This window comes from Ranitomeya imitator, chromosome 1 (genome assembly GCF_032444005.1).
Source record: "Ranitomeya imitator isolate aRanImi1 chromosome 1, aRanImi1.pri, whole genome shotgun sequence".
Classification (NCBI taxonomy): Eukaryota; Metazoa; Chordata; class Amphibia; order Anura; family Dendrobatidae; genus Ranitomeya; species Ranitomeya imitator.
The window spans coordinates 772234340-772247735 of NC_091282.1; the positions used below are offsets into that span (position 1 = coordinate 772234340).

Here is a 13396-nt window from a genome sequence, read left to right on the forward strand (position 1 = left end):
CGGGGTCCCCAGTTTGCGTCTCGATTCTGGAGAGAGCTTTGTCGTCTACTCAGTATTGAGTTGAATCTCTCTTCGGCATATCATCCCGAGACGAATGGGTTGGTAGAGAGGGCCAACCAGACCTTGGTCACATATTTACGACATTTTGTTTCTGCCAGGCAGGATGACTGGGCATCCTTGCTACCGTGGGCAGAGTTTGCACTTAACAATGCCGTAGCCGACACCACCGGTCAGACTCCATTCCTCCTAAATTACGGCCAGCATCCGCGTGTTCCTGTGCCCATGCCTGTGTCTTCTGCTGACTCCAGGGTGGCAGACTGGGCTGTGGAGGCACGGGACATTTGGGACCGCACGCAGGATGCCATTCGGGCCTCCAAGGAGAGAATGAGGTCCTCCGCCGATGTTCATCGGCGCCCCGCTCCGACCTTTGCTCCAGGCGACTTGGTGTGGCTCTCCGCCCGTAACATCAGGTTTCGAGTTGAGTCCACTAAGTTTGCTCCTCGCTACTTGGGTCCCTTCAAGGTTCTCGAACAGGTTAATCCTGTGGTCTACCGTTTGGCTCTTCCTCCACGCTTGGGTATCACCGACACCTTTCATGTGTCCCTCTTGAAACCCGTATACATGTCCCGGTTTTCCGAGTCATCTGCCGGGACATCGGGTTCGTCTACGGACGATTACGAGGTGAACGCTATTTTGGGGTGCAAGGTGGTACGCGGCAAAAAGTTCTATCTGGTGGATTGGAAGGGTTATGGCCCAGAGGACAGGTCATGGGAGCCTGCTGAAAACATTCGGGCCCCACAGCTCATTGCTGCCTTCGAGCGTAGCGAGGCCCAAGGAGGGGGGGGGCCCTAGGAGGGGGGGGGTAATGTTAGGTCTCGAGTTCCCGCTTCTGCACAGGGGGAATCTCGAGCCATCTCCGCTGCGGTCTCCCATTCTTATCCAGCCGCAGTGGAGTCTGCTCAGCAGGGACGTCGGTCCCAGCGTCTTGCTCAGTCTCACTCTGTACAGAGAGTTACTGCTGCTTCTTCAGCTTCTGCCATTAAAGCCAGTGCAGGTCAGCAGCGAGCAGACTTCTCTGGGACTAAGTCCTTGTCTGCACACACTGAGCATGCCCAGGGCAAGATCTCCCGTTGGAGATCGAGGGTCATGTGCTCAGGCCCTGCAGCACATTCCATTGGTCCTCTTGGCAGGTCTTGGAAGGGCAAAGTTTCTGTGGCCACTTCCTGTGCTGCAACTATATAAACTGCGCATGACCGCACGGCCATGCGCTAGTGTACATTTGCATATGTGTGTTTGTTGTGAGTGCAAGTCGTCCTTGGATACCCCTTCCCTATTGAATGTCTGTTCGCGGAAGGTGTATGGTTGCTATCTAGCGCCCGACTTATCCTACAGCACGAATCACACATTACAGCGTCCAGTTGCTGTGACCGCCAGTACGGCGCCGTGCACTTCCTCTGTGCTTTCCTTACCCAAGCCTGGGTGGTTAGTGGCGTTCGTCAGTGCGGCACCGCATGCACTCTTGTGCCCTAATATTGTTATTCAGCTTCCTTACACACCCAGTTGCGGTGTTGTGCCAGCAACGGTCTAATCGGACTTCAATCCTAGTTGGGGTTGAGTTCGCTGACTACTTGCTCGCGCTCTATGTGCGGTACCGCGATCCTGTGACGCAACAGGATCGCTTCCTTCATGCTGGGTGAAGTTTAACCCACGTGTGTATACTTATGAGTACCGCCATATAGTCCGTCATTACTTGGCAGCAGGTTCCATCTCTGCACGGTGGACCCCGGGCTGCGAACTCACCATACTCTATCTGTCTTTGTATTTGGTGCGTTCCGCTAGCCCTAACATACGGTAAACTGTTTTTTTCCCCACATACTGCAGAGTGTATAATAAATTGTAAATATGCAAAAGTTTTTTTTTTTAAAGTTGTATTCCAATAAATATATTTTATGTTCTATCTAAATGGCTTGATTATTGTATCATAATAATGGTTAAAAGCCTGATGTTACCATTTTACTACAGCAAATTTATTACTTAAACATGAGCCATGTATGAGGGAGTTGGAGTCGTGGAGTTGCTGTCATGGAAATTGAGAAGTCGGAGGATTGGCTTACCGACTCCACAGCCCGGGATGTAATGTCCCATAATATACCACAGGGCACATACAGATGTAATATCTCCATGTTATACCGCAGATTATATACAGATGTAACATACCCATATTATATATACCACAGGTCACATATAGATGTAATATCCCCATATTATACCACAGGTCACATAGATGTAATATCCCTATATTATAGTGCAGGTCACATACAGATGTAATTTTCCCATATTATTCTGCAGGTAACATATAGATGTAATATCCCCATTATACCGCAGGTCACATATAGATGTAATATCCCCATATTACAGCGCCGGGCAGATACAGATGCAATATCCCCATATTATACCGCAGGGCACATACAGACGTAATATCCCACATTATACCGCAGGTCACATACAGACGTAATATCCCATATTATACCGCAGGTCACATACAGATGTAATATCCCCTTATTATACCGCAGGTCACATACAGATGTAATATCCCCTTATTATACCGCAGGTCACATACAGATGTAATATCCCCATGATACCGCAGGGCAGATACAGATGTAATATCCCCATTATACCGCAGGTCACATACAGATGTAACATCCCCATATTATACCGCAGGTCACATACAGATGTAATATCCCCATTATACCGCAGGTCACATACAGATGTAATATCCCCATATTATAGCGCAGGTCACATATAGATGTAATATCCCCATATTATAGCGCAGGTCACATATAGATGTAATATTCCCATATTATACCGCAGGTCACATACAGATGTAATATCCCCATATTATAGCGCAGGTCACATATAGATGTAATATCCCCATATTATACCGCAGGTCACATAGATGTAATATCCCCATATTATACCGCAGGTCACATATAGATGTAATATCCCCATATTATAGTGCAGGTCACATACAGATGTAATTTTCCCATATTATTCTGCAGGTAACATATAGATGTAATATCCCCATTATACCGCAGGTCACATATAGATGTAATATCCCCATATTACAGCGCCGGGCAGATACAGATGTAATATCCCCATATTATACCGCAGGGCACATACAGACGTAATATCCCACATTATACCGCAGGTCACATACAGACGTAATATCCCATATTATACCGCAGGTCACATACAGATGTAATATCCCCTTATTATACCGCAGGTCACATACAGATGTAATATCCCCTTATTATACCGCAGGTCACATACAGATGTAATATCCCCATGATACCGCAGGGAAGATACAGATGTAATATCCCCATTATACCGCAGGTCACATACAGATGTAATATCCCCATATTATACCGCAGGTCACATACAGATGTAATATCCCCATTATACTGCAGGTCACATACAGATGTAACATCCCCATATTATACCGCAGGTCACATACAGATGTAATATCCCCATTATACTGCAGGTCACATACAGATGTAATATCCCCATATTATAGCGCAGGTCACATATAGATGTAATATCCCCATATTATAGCGCAGGTCACATATAGATGTAATATCCCCATATTATACCGCAGGTCACATAGATGTAATATCCCCATATTATACCGCATACAGATGTAATATCCCCATATTATACCGCAGGTCACATATAGATGTAATATCCCCATATTATACCGCATACAGATGTAATATCCCCATATTATACCGCAGGTCACATATAGATGTAATATCCCCATATTATACCGCAGGTCACATACAGATGTAATATCCCCATATTATACCGCAGGTCACATATAGATGTAATATCCCCATATTATACCGCAGGTCACATATAGATGTAATATCCCCATATTATACCGCAGGTCACATACAGATGTAACATCCCCATATTATACCGCAGGTCACATACAGATGTAATATCCCCATATTATACCGCAGGTCACATACAGATGTAATATCCCCATATTATACCGCAGGTCACATACAGATGTAATATCCCCATATTATACCGCAGGTCACATACAGATGTAATATCCCCATATTATACCGCAGGGCAGATACAGATGTAATATCCCCATATTATACCGCAGGGCAGATACAGATGTAATATCCCCATATTATACCGCAGGGCAGATACAGATGTAATATCCCCATATTATACCGCAGGGCAGATACAGATGTAATATCCCCATATTATACCGCAGGGCAGATACAGATGTAATATCCCCATATTATACCGCAGGTCACATACAGATGTAATATCCCCATATTATACCGCAGGTCACATATAGATGTAATATCCCCATATTATACCGCAGGTCACATACAATGTAATATCCCCATATTATACCACAGGGCAGATACAGATGTAATATCCCCATATTATACCGCAGGTCACATACAGATGTAATATCCCCATTATACCGCAGGTCACATACAGATGTAATATCCCCATATTATACCGCAGGTCACATACAGATGTAATATCCCCATTATACCGCAGGTCACATACAGATGTAATATCCCCATTATACCGCAGGTCACATACAGATGTAATATCCCCATATTATACCGCAGGTCACATACAGATGTAATATCCCCATTATACAGCAGGTCACATACAGATGTAATATCCCCATATTATAGCCCAGGGCAGATACAGATGTAATATCCCCATATTATACCCCAGGTCACATACAGATGTAATATCCCCATTATACCGCAGGTCACATACAGATTTAATATCCCCATATTATAGTGCAGGGCAGATACAGATGTAATATCCCCATATTATACCGCAGGTCACATACAGATGTATATCCCCATATTATACCGCAGGTCACATACAGATGTAATATCCCAATATTATACCACAGGTCACATACAGATGTAATATCCCCATATTATACCGCAGGGCAGATACAGACGTAATATCCCCATATTATACCGCAGGTCACATACAGATGTAATATTCCCATTATACCGCAGGTCACATACAGATATAATATTCCCATTATACCGCAGGTCACATACAGATGTAATATCCCAATATTATACCACAGGTCACATACAGATGTAATATCCCCATATTATACCGCAGGGCAGATACAGATGTAATATCCCCATATTATACCGCAGGGCAGATACAGATGTAATATCCCCATATTATACAGCAGGTCACATATAGATGTAATATCCCCATATTATACCGCAGGTCACATACAGATGTAATATCCCCATATTATAGCGCAGGTCACATATAGATGTAATATCCCCATATTATAGCGCAGGTCACATATAGATGTAATACCCCATATTATAGCGCAGGTCACATATAGATGTAATATCCCCATATTATACCGCAGGTCACATACAGATGTAATATCCCCATTATACCGCAGGTCACATACAGATGTAATATCCCCATATTATACCGCAGGGCAGATACAGATGTAATATCCCCATATTATACAGCAGGTCACATATAGATGTAATATCCCCATATTATACCGCAGGTCACATACAGATGTAATATCCCCATATTATAGCGCAGGTCACATATAGATGTAATACCCCATATTATAGCGCAGGTCACATATAGATGTAATATCCCCATATTATACCGCAGGTCACATACAGATGTAATATCCCCATTATACCGCCGGTCACATACAGATGTAATATCCCCATTATACCGCCGTTCACATACAGATGTACTATCCCCATTATACCGCAGGTCACATACAGATGTACTATTCCCATATTATACCGCAGGTCACATACAGATATAATATCCCCATTATACCGCAGGTCACATACAGATGTAATATCCCCATATTATACCGCAGGTCACATACAGATGTAATATCCCGATATTATAGCGCAGGTCACATATAGATGTAATATCCCCATATTATAGCGCAGGTCACATACAGATGTAATATCCCCATATTATACCGCAGGTCACATACAGATGTAATATCCCCATTATACCGCAGGTCACATACAGATGTAATATCCCCATATTATACCGCAGGGCAGATACAGATGTAATATCCCCATATTATACAGCAGGTCACATATAGATGTAATATCCCCATATTATACCGCAGGTCACATACAGATGTAATATCCCCATATTATAGCGCAGGTCACATATAGATGTAATATCCCCATATTATAGCGCAGGTCACATATAGATGTAATACCCCATATTATAGCGCAGGTCACATATAGATGTAATATCCCCATATTATACCGCAGGTCACATACAGATGTAATATCCCCATTATACCGCAGGTCACATACAGATGTAATATCCCCATTATACCGCCGTTCACATACAGATGTACTATCCCCATTATACCGCAGGTCACATACAGATGTACTATTCCCATTATACCGCAGGTCACATACAAATGTAATATCCCCATATTATACCGCAGGTCACATACAGATATAATATCCCCATTATACCGCAGGTCACATACAGATGTAATATCCCGATATTATAGCGCAGGTCACATATAGATGTAATATCCCCATATTATACCGCAGGTCACATACAGATGTAATATCCCCATATTATAGCGCAGGTCACATATAGATGTAATACCCCATATTATAGCGCAGGTCACATATAGATGTAATATCCCCATATTATACCGCAGGTCACATACAGATGTAATATCCCCATTATACCGCAGGTCACATACAGATGTAATATCCCCATATTATACCGCAGGGCAGATACAGATGTAATATCCCCATATTATACAGCAGGTCACATATAGATGTAATATCCCCATATTATACCGCAGGTCACATACAGATGTAATATCCCCATATTATAGCGCAGGTCACATATAGATGTAATATCCCCATATTATAGCGCAGGTCACATATAGATGTAATACCCCATATTATAGCGCAGGTCACATATAGATGTAATATCCCCATATTATACCGCAGGTCACATACAGATGTAATATCCCCATTATACCGCAGGTCACATACAGATGTAATATCCCCATTATACCGCCGTTCACATACAGATGTACTATCCCCATTATACCGCAGGTCACATACAGATGTACTATTCCCATTATACCGCAGGTCACATACAGATGTAATATCCCCACTATACCGCAGGTCACATACAGGTGTAATATCCCCATTATACCGCAGGTCACATACAAATGTAATATCCCCATATTATACCGCAGGTCACATACAGATATAATATCCCCATTATACCGCAGGTCACATACAGATGTAATATCCCCATATTATACCGCAGGTCACATACAGATGTAATATCCCGATATTATAGCGCAGGTCACATATAGATGTAATATCCCCATATTATACCGCAGGTCACATACAGATGTAATATCCCCATATTATACCGCAGGTCACATATAGATGTAACATCCCCATAGTATACCGCAGGTCACATACAGATATAATATCCCCATATTATACCGCAGGTCACAGATAGATGGGTCATTCCATGTCAAGTGGACCAGTGGTCCCCACTCGACCTTCTCCGATTTTGCTGAAAATTTATAAGGATGTACATGTATGTTTGAAAAGAGGTTCTGTAAATTTTTAGGGCCAGATCTCAAATACATTGGGCACTGTTGACCTTTGACTGGAGGTTCCACCAAGCCTGCGGCTTCAGCTAAGAGGATTTTGCAAACTTTGGCACATAGCCATTAGAGTTCTATACTGGCTATGATGCTGAAATTTGGCATACTAGCTCAACTTTTGCTGCTAAACGCGATAAAATTATTACTGGCTATGACAAAACAATATTTCGGCCGCAATTTTGTGTAGCTTGAAAACCGCGTCGCATAAAATTTATGCCAAACTTTGCCCATATATAACTCAAGACCAAAAACCAATAATAACTGGTGCTTTGCCCTGTACACCAAACATCTACATGACTTTGCATTGCTGCAATATAACGGTCAAAGTATATGTATTTGTGGAAATATTCACACCCACATATGATGAAAAACTTAAAAACCTGAATTTTACCTATTTTTAGGTCAACTTTCTCAAAAAGGGTACCCCTAAAATATATTAATTCTGATATCATTAGAAAGAGCACATTTTTCTCTACAATGATCATTGTTTTTTTTTTTTTGGAGTCTCTCAGTTTAAGAAATGAAAAATGCCACTGAACATGGTGTTATTTATTAATACGCAATGAATGGTAACTATTCAAACCCTTGCGTTGGTCCATGGTGGTTATACCACAACCCATTCCCTAAGATTTGGTATTATAATCCTATTAAGAATTGTAATAATGCTGTCTTTCGAGAATTGGCAGCCCCATCGCCTAGGAGCCATGGCCGATAGCCGTGCAAGGCGAGCCTCGGGCGGTCTCTTTATCGCAGGTTCCGAAGCCTGAGGGTGGGTGTCTTTGCCTAGGATCCCAAGCCTAATATTGGGTATCTTTTGTTGGTTCCCAAGCCATAATGTTCAGTCTAAGTGGTCTGGAATTGTTGCTGAATTCCCAACATAATCGGTTCAGAGAAGCTGTATTGTCGGCCCATTGCTGTTGCAGCTGGTGCTGGAATTATTGCAATGATTGACTGCTCGGGAATCCAGCATGTATCATTTCTTACAGGCCAGTGAAAGAAGCTAGCTGGTCCATGAGGATGCATAAAATTTATTAATGCATCATGCTCGTCGACTGAAATTTCAGAAATATTTCCAATCCACCAGTTCCTATCGTAAATGCAGGCAATGTATTGCCCTGGCTGGAGGTTTGCAATGGGCACAAAAGGCATTTCTGATCTGACAGATCTATCTACATGGGCAATGAAAGATGATGGGTCATTTGACACCCTTGAAATGCAAATCTTTTTGTCATCAATTGGCACAAACTGGTGATTTTCTCTTGTTCCAGCAATTGTATGTCCATCTTTGAACCTTTCCTCTTGAACTACCCGTATTTCGTCAATTTTTTTCTTTTGGAACAAAAAAAAACTTGATTCCATGCAGTTGCTCGTTGCAAAAGTTGAATAAATCCACCAGGGTCAGTATTTGGTTTTCAGTTGGGCGTTGAAGACTGGCACGAGCTGCCAACCTCTTTGCTGTCCCTCCAATCCCATCACAGGGCGACTTTCCATGACTGATACCAAAAAAATTCCATATATGGGCAAAGTTTGGCATAAATTTTATGCGACGCGGTTTTCAAGCTACTTTCACACAAAATTGCGGCCGAAATATTGTTTTGTCATAGCCGGTAATAATGTTATCGTGTTTAGCAGCAAAAGTTGAGCTAGTATGCCAAATTTCAGCATCATAGCCAGTATAGAACTCTAATGGCTATGTGCCAAAGTTTGCAAAATCCTCTTAGCTGAAGCCGCAGGCTTGGTGGAACCTCCAGTGAAAGGTCAACAGTGCCCAATGTATTTAAGATCTGGCCCTAAAAATTTACAGAACCTCTTTTCAAACATACATGTACATCCTTATAAATTTTCAGCAAAATCGGAGACGGTCGAGTGGGGACGATTTTTAAAACTGGTCCACTTGATGTGGAATGACCCAGATACAGATGTAATATCCCCATATTATACCACAGGTCACATGTAGATGTAATATCCCCATATTATACCGCAGGTCACATATAGATGTAATATTCCCATATTATACCGCAGGGCAGATACAGATGTAATATCCCCATATTATACCACAGGTCACATATAGATGTAATATCCCCATATTATACCGCAGGTCACATATAGATGTAATATTCCCATATTATACCGCAGGGCAGATACAGATGTAATATCCCCATATTATACCACAGGTCACATATAGATGTAATATCCCCATATTATACCGCAGGTCACATATAGATGTAATATTCCCATATTATACCGCAGGGCAGATACAGATGTAATATCCCCATATTATACCACAGGTCACATATAGATGTAATATCCCCATATTATACCGCAGCAGGTCACATACAGATGTAATATCCCCATATTATACCGCAGGTCACATATAGATGTAATATCCCCATATCATACCACAGGGCAGATACAGATGTAATATCCCCATATTATACCGCAAGGCAGATACAGATGTAATATCCCCATATTATACCGCAGGGCAGATACAGATGCAATATCCGCATATTATACCGCAGGGCAGATACAGATGTAATATCCCCATATTATACCGCAAGGCAGATACAGATGTAATATCCCCATATTATACCGCAAGGCAGATACAGATGTAATATCCCCATATTATACCGCAAGGCAGATACAGATGTAATATCCCCATATTATACCGCAGGGCAGATACAGATGTAATATCCCCATATTATACCGCAAGGCAGATACAGATGTAATATCCCCATATTATACCGCAGGGCAGATACAGATGTAATATCCCCATATTATACCGCAGGGCAGATACAGATGTAATATCCCCATATTATACCGCAAGGCAGATACAGATGTAATATCCCCATATTATACCGCAGGGCAGATACAGATGTAATATCCCCATATTATACCGCAAGGCAGATACAGATGTAATATCCCCATATTATACCGCAAGGCAGATACAGATGTAATATCCCCATATTATACCGCAGGGCAGATACAGATGTAATATCCCCATATTATACCGCAGGGCAGATACAGATGTAATATCCCCATATTATACCGCAAGGCAGATACAGATGTAATATCCCCATATTATACCGCAGGGCAGATACAGATGTAATATCCCCATATTATACCGCAAGGCAGATACAGATGTAATATCCCCATATTATACCACAGGTCACATTCAGATGTAATATCCCCATATTATACCGCAGGGCAGATAAAAATGTAATATCCCCATATTATACCGCAGGGCAGATACAGATGTAATATCCCCATATTATACCGCAGGGCAGATACAGATGTAATATCCCCATATTATACTGCAAGGCAGATACAGATGTAATATCCCCATATTACACCGCAAGGCAGATACAGATGTAATATCCCCATATTATACCGCAAGGCAGATACAGATGTAATATCCCCATATTATACCGCAAGGCAGACACAGATGTAATATCCCAATATTATACCGCAGGGCAGATACAGATGTAATATCCCCATATTATACCGCAGGTCACATATAGATGTAATATCCCCATATTATACCGCAAGGCAGATACAGCTGTAATATCCCCATATTATACCGCAAGGCAGATACAGATGTAATATCCCCATATTATACCGCAGGGCAGATACAGATGCAGATGCAGCTTAGTATACATTTTTTGCAAAAAACGTATCAACCAAATACCCTGTTTTTTACATCTTTTACTAGCACTTGCGGATTACTGCAACATTTTTTCAAACTGAGTGTTTTTGGTTTTACTATTCTCTTTTGTGTCTTCAGGTTTCTTGGTGGTGTGTGAACATGATCATACAGACTTGTTCACTGTGCAAGTAGCCCATGTGTTCCTGTTTCCATAATTGTTCTCTTGTGTCTACAAGACTGGGGAGTTCCACCACTCCTCTTGGGCTATCTGCACAATAGCTGTTCTACCCTGTATGCACACATGGATTTTTCCTCTCTGAACCCTGTTCACACAGGTTATATACAGATGATCAGGTTTTTAAATACATCAGATAGGGATTGCATACATTAGTTAGGACTGCTCTGATAAGGGTATACCGTGAAGATTGGTAGAGCAGCTTAGTATACATTTTTTGCAAAAAACGTATCAACCAAATACCCTGTTTTTTACATCTTTTACTAGCACTTGCGGATTACTGCAACATTTTTTCAAACTGAGTGTTTTTGGTTTTACTATTCTCTTTTGTGTCTTCAGGGCAGATACAGATGTAATATCCCCATATTATACCGCAGGTCACATATAGATGTAATATCCCCATATTATACCGCAGGTCACATATAGATGTAATATCCCCATATTATACCGCAAGGCAGATAGAGATGTAATATCCCCATATTATACCACAGGGCAGATACAGATGTAATATCCCCATATTATACCGCAGGGCAGATACAGATGTAATATCCCCATATTATACCGCAGGGCAGATACAGATGTAATATCCCCATATTATACCGCAAGGCAGATACAGATGTAATATCCCCATATTATACCGCAAGGCAGATACAGATGTAATATCCCCATATTATACCGCAGGGCAGATACAGATGTAATATCCCCATATTATACCGCAGGGCAGATACAGATGTAATATCCCCATATTATACCGCAAGGCAGATACAGATGTAATATCCCCATATTATACCGCAAGGCAGATACAGATGTAATATCCCCATATTATACCGCAAGGCAGATACAGATGTAATTTCCCCATATTATACCGCAGGGCAGATACAGATGTAATATCCCCATATTATACCGCAGGGCACATACAGATGTAATATCCCCATATTATACCGCAGGTCACATATAGATGTAATATCCCCATATTATACCGCAGGTCACATACAGATGTAATATCCCCATATTATACTGCAGGTCACATATAGATGTAATATCCCCATATTATACCGCAGGGCAGATACAGATGTAATATCCCCATATTATACCGCAGGTCACATATAGATGTAATATCCCCATATTATACCGCAGGGCAGATACAGATGTAATATCCCCATATTATACCGCAGGTCACATATAGATGTAATATCCCCATATTATACCGCAGGTGACATATAGATGTAATACCCCATATTATAGCGCAGGTCACATATAGATGTAATATCCCCATATTATACCGCAGGTCACATATAGATGTAATACCCCATATTATAGCGCAGGGCAGATACAGATGTAATATCCCCATATTATAGCGCAGGGCAGATACAGATGTAATATCCCCATATTATACCGCAGGTCACATATAGATGTAATATCCCCATATTATACCGCAGGGCAGATACAGATGTAATATCCCCATATTATACCGCAGGGCAGATACAGATGTAATATCCCCATGTTATACCGCAGGGCAGTGTGTACACGTGCAGACACATATCCCTCAGGTTGCTCCTCGTGGCACCGTCACACATGGCCGCAGGTATATTAGTACATGGCCACACTGTGCAGGGACGTCTCCGCCTTCTCACCCGCGGGTCACACAGTGCACCGGTCTCTAGCGCTGCTCCAGTCCAGGCTCCGGCGTTGCTCAGGCCTCACTGCCGACTCTCGGTCACTATGACAACCCTGTGGTGACGGCGGACGCCGTGCTGACGTCACGGAAGTGTCACTTTCTGACCGC

General features: G+C 42.0%; 1 protein-coding gene across 3 annotated transcripts in view; it reads right to left on the reverse strand.

The window, feature by feature from the left end:
• CIPC (CLOCK interacting pacemaker) overlaps positions 1–13351 on the reverse strand; it is a 31787-nt gene extending 18436 nt beyond the window's left edge. The window contains exon 1 of one of the 3 annotated variants that reach the window (XM_069735959.1): positions 13245–13351. The gene's annotated coding sequence lies outside the window, so the exon portion shown is untranslated. Of the gene's footprint in view, positions 1–13120 lie in introns of all 3 variants that reach the window. The other 2 variants (XM_069735968.1, XM_069735977.1) reach the window with 2 other exon arrangements.
• Between the last annotated feature and the right edge of the window lie 45 nt (positions 13352–13396).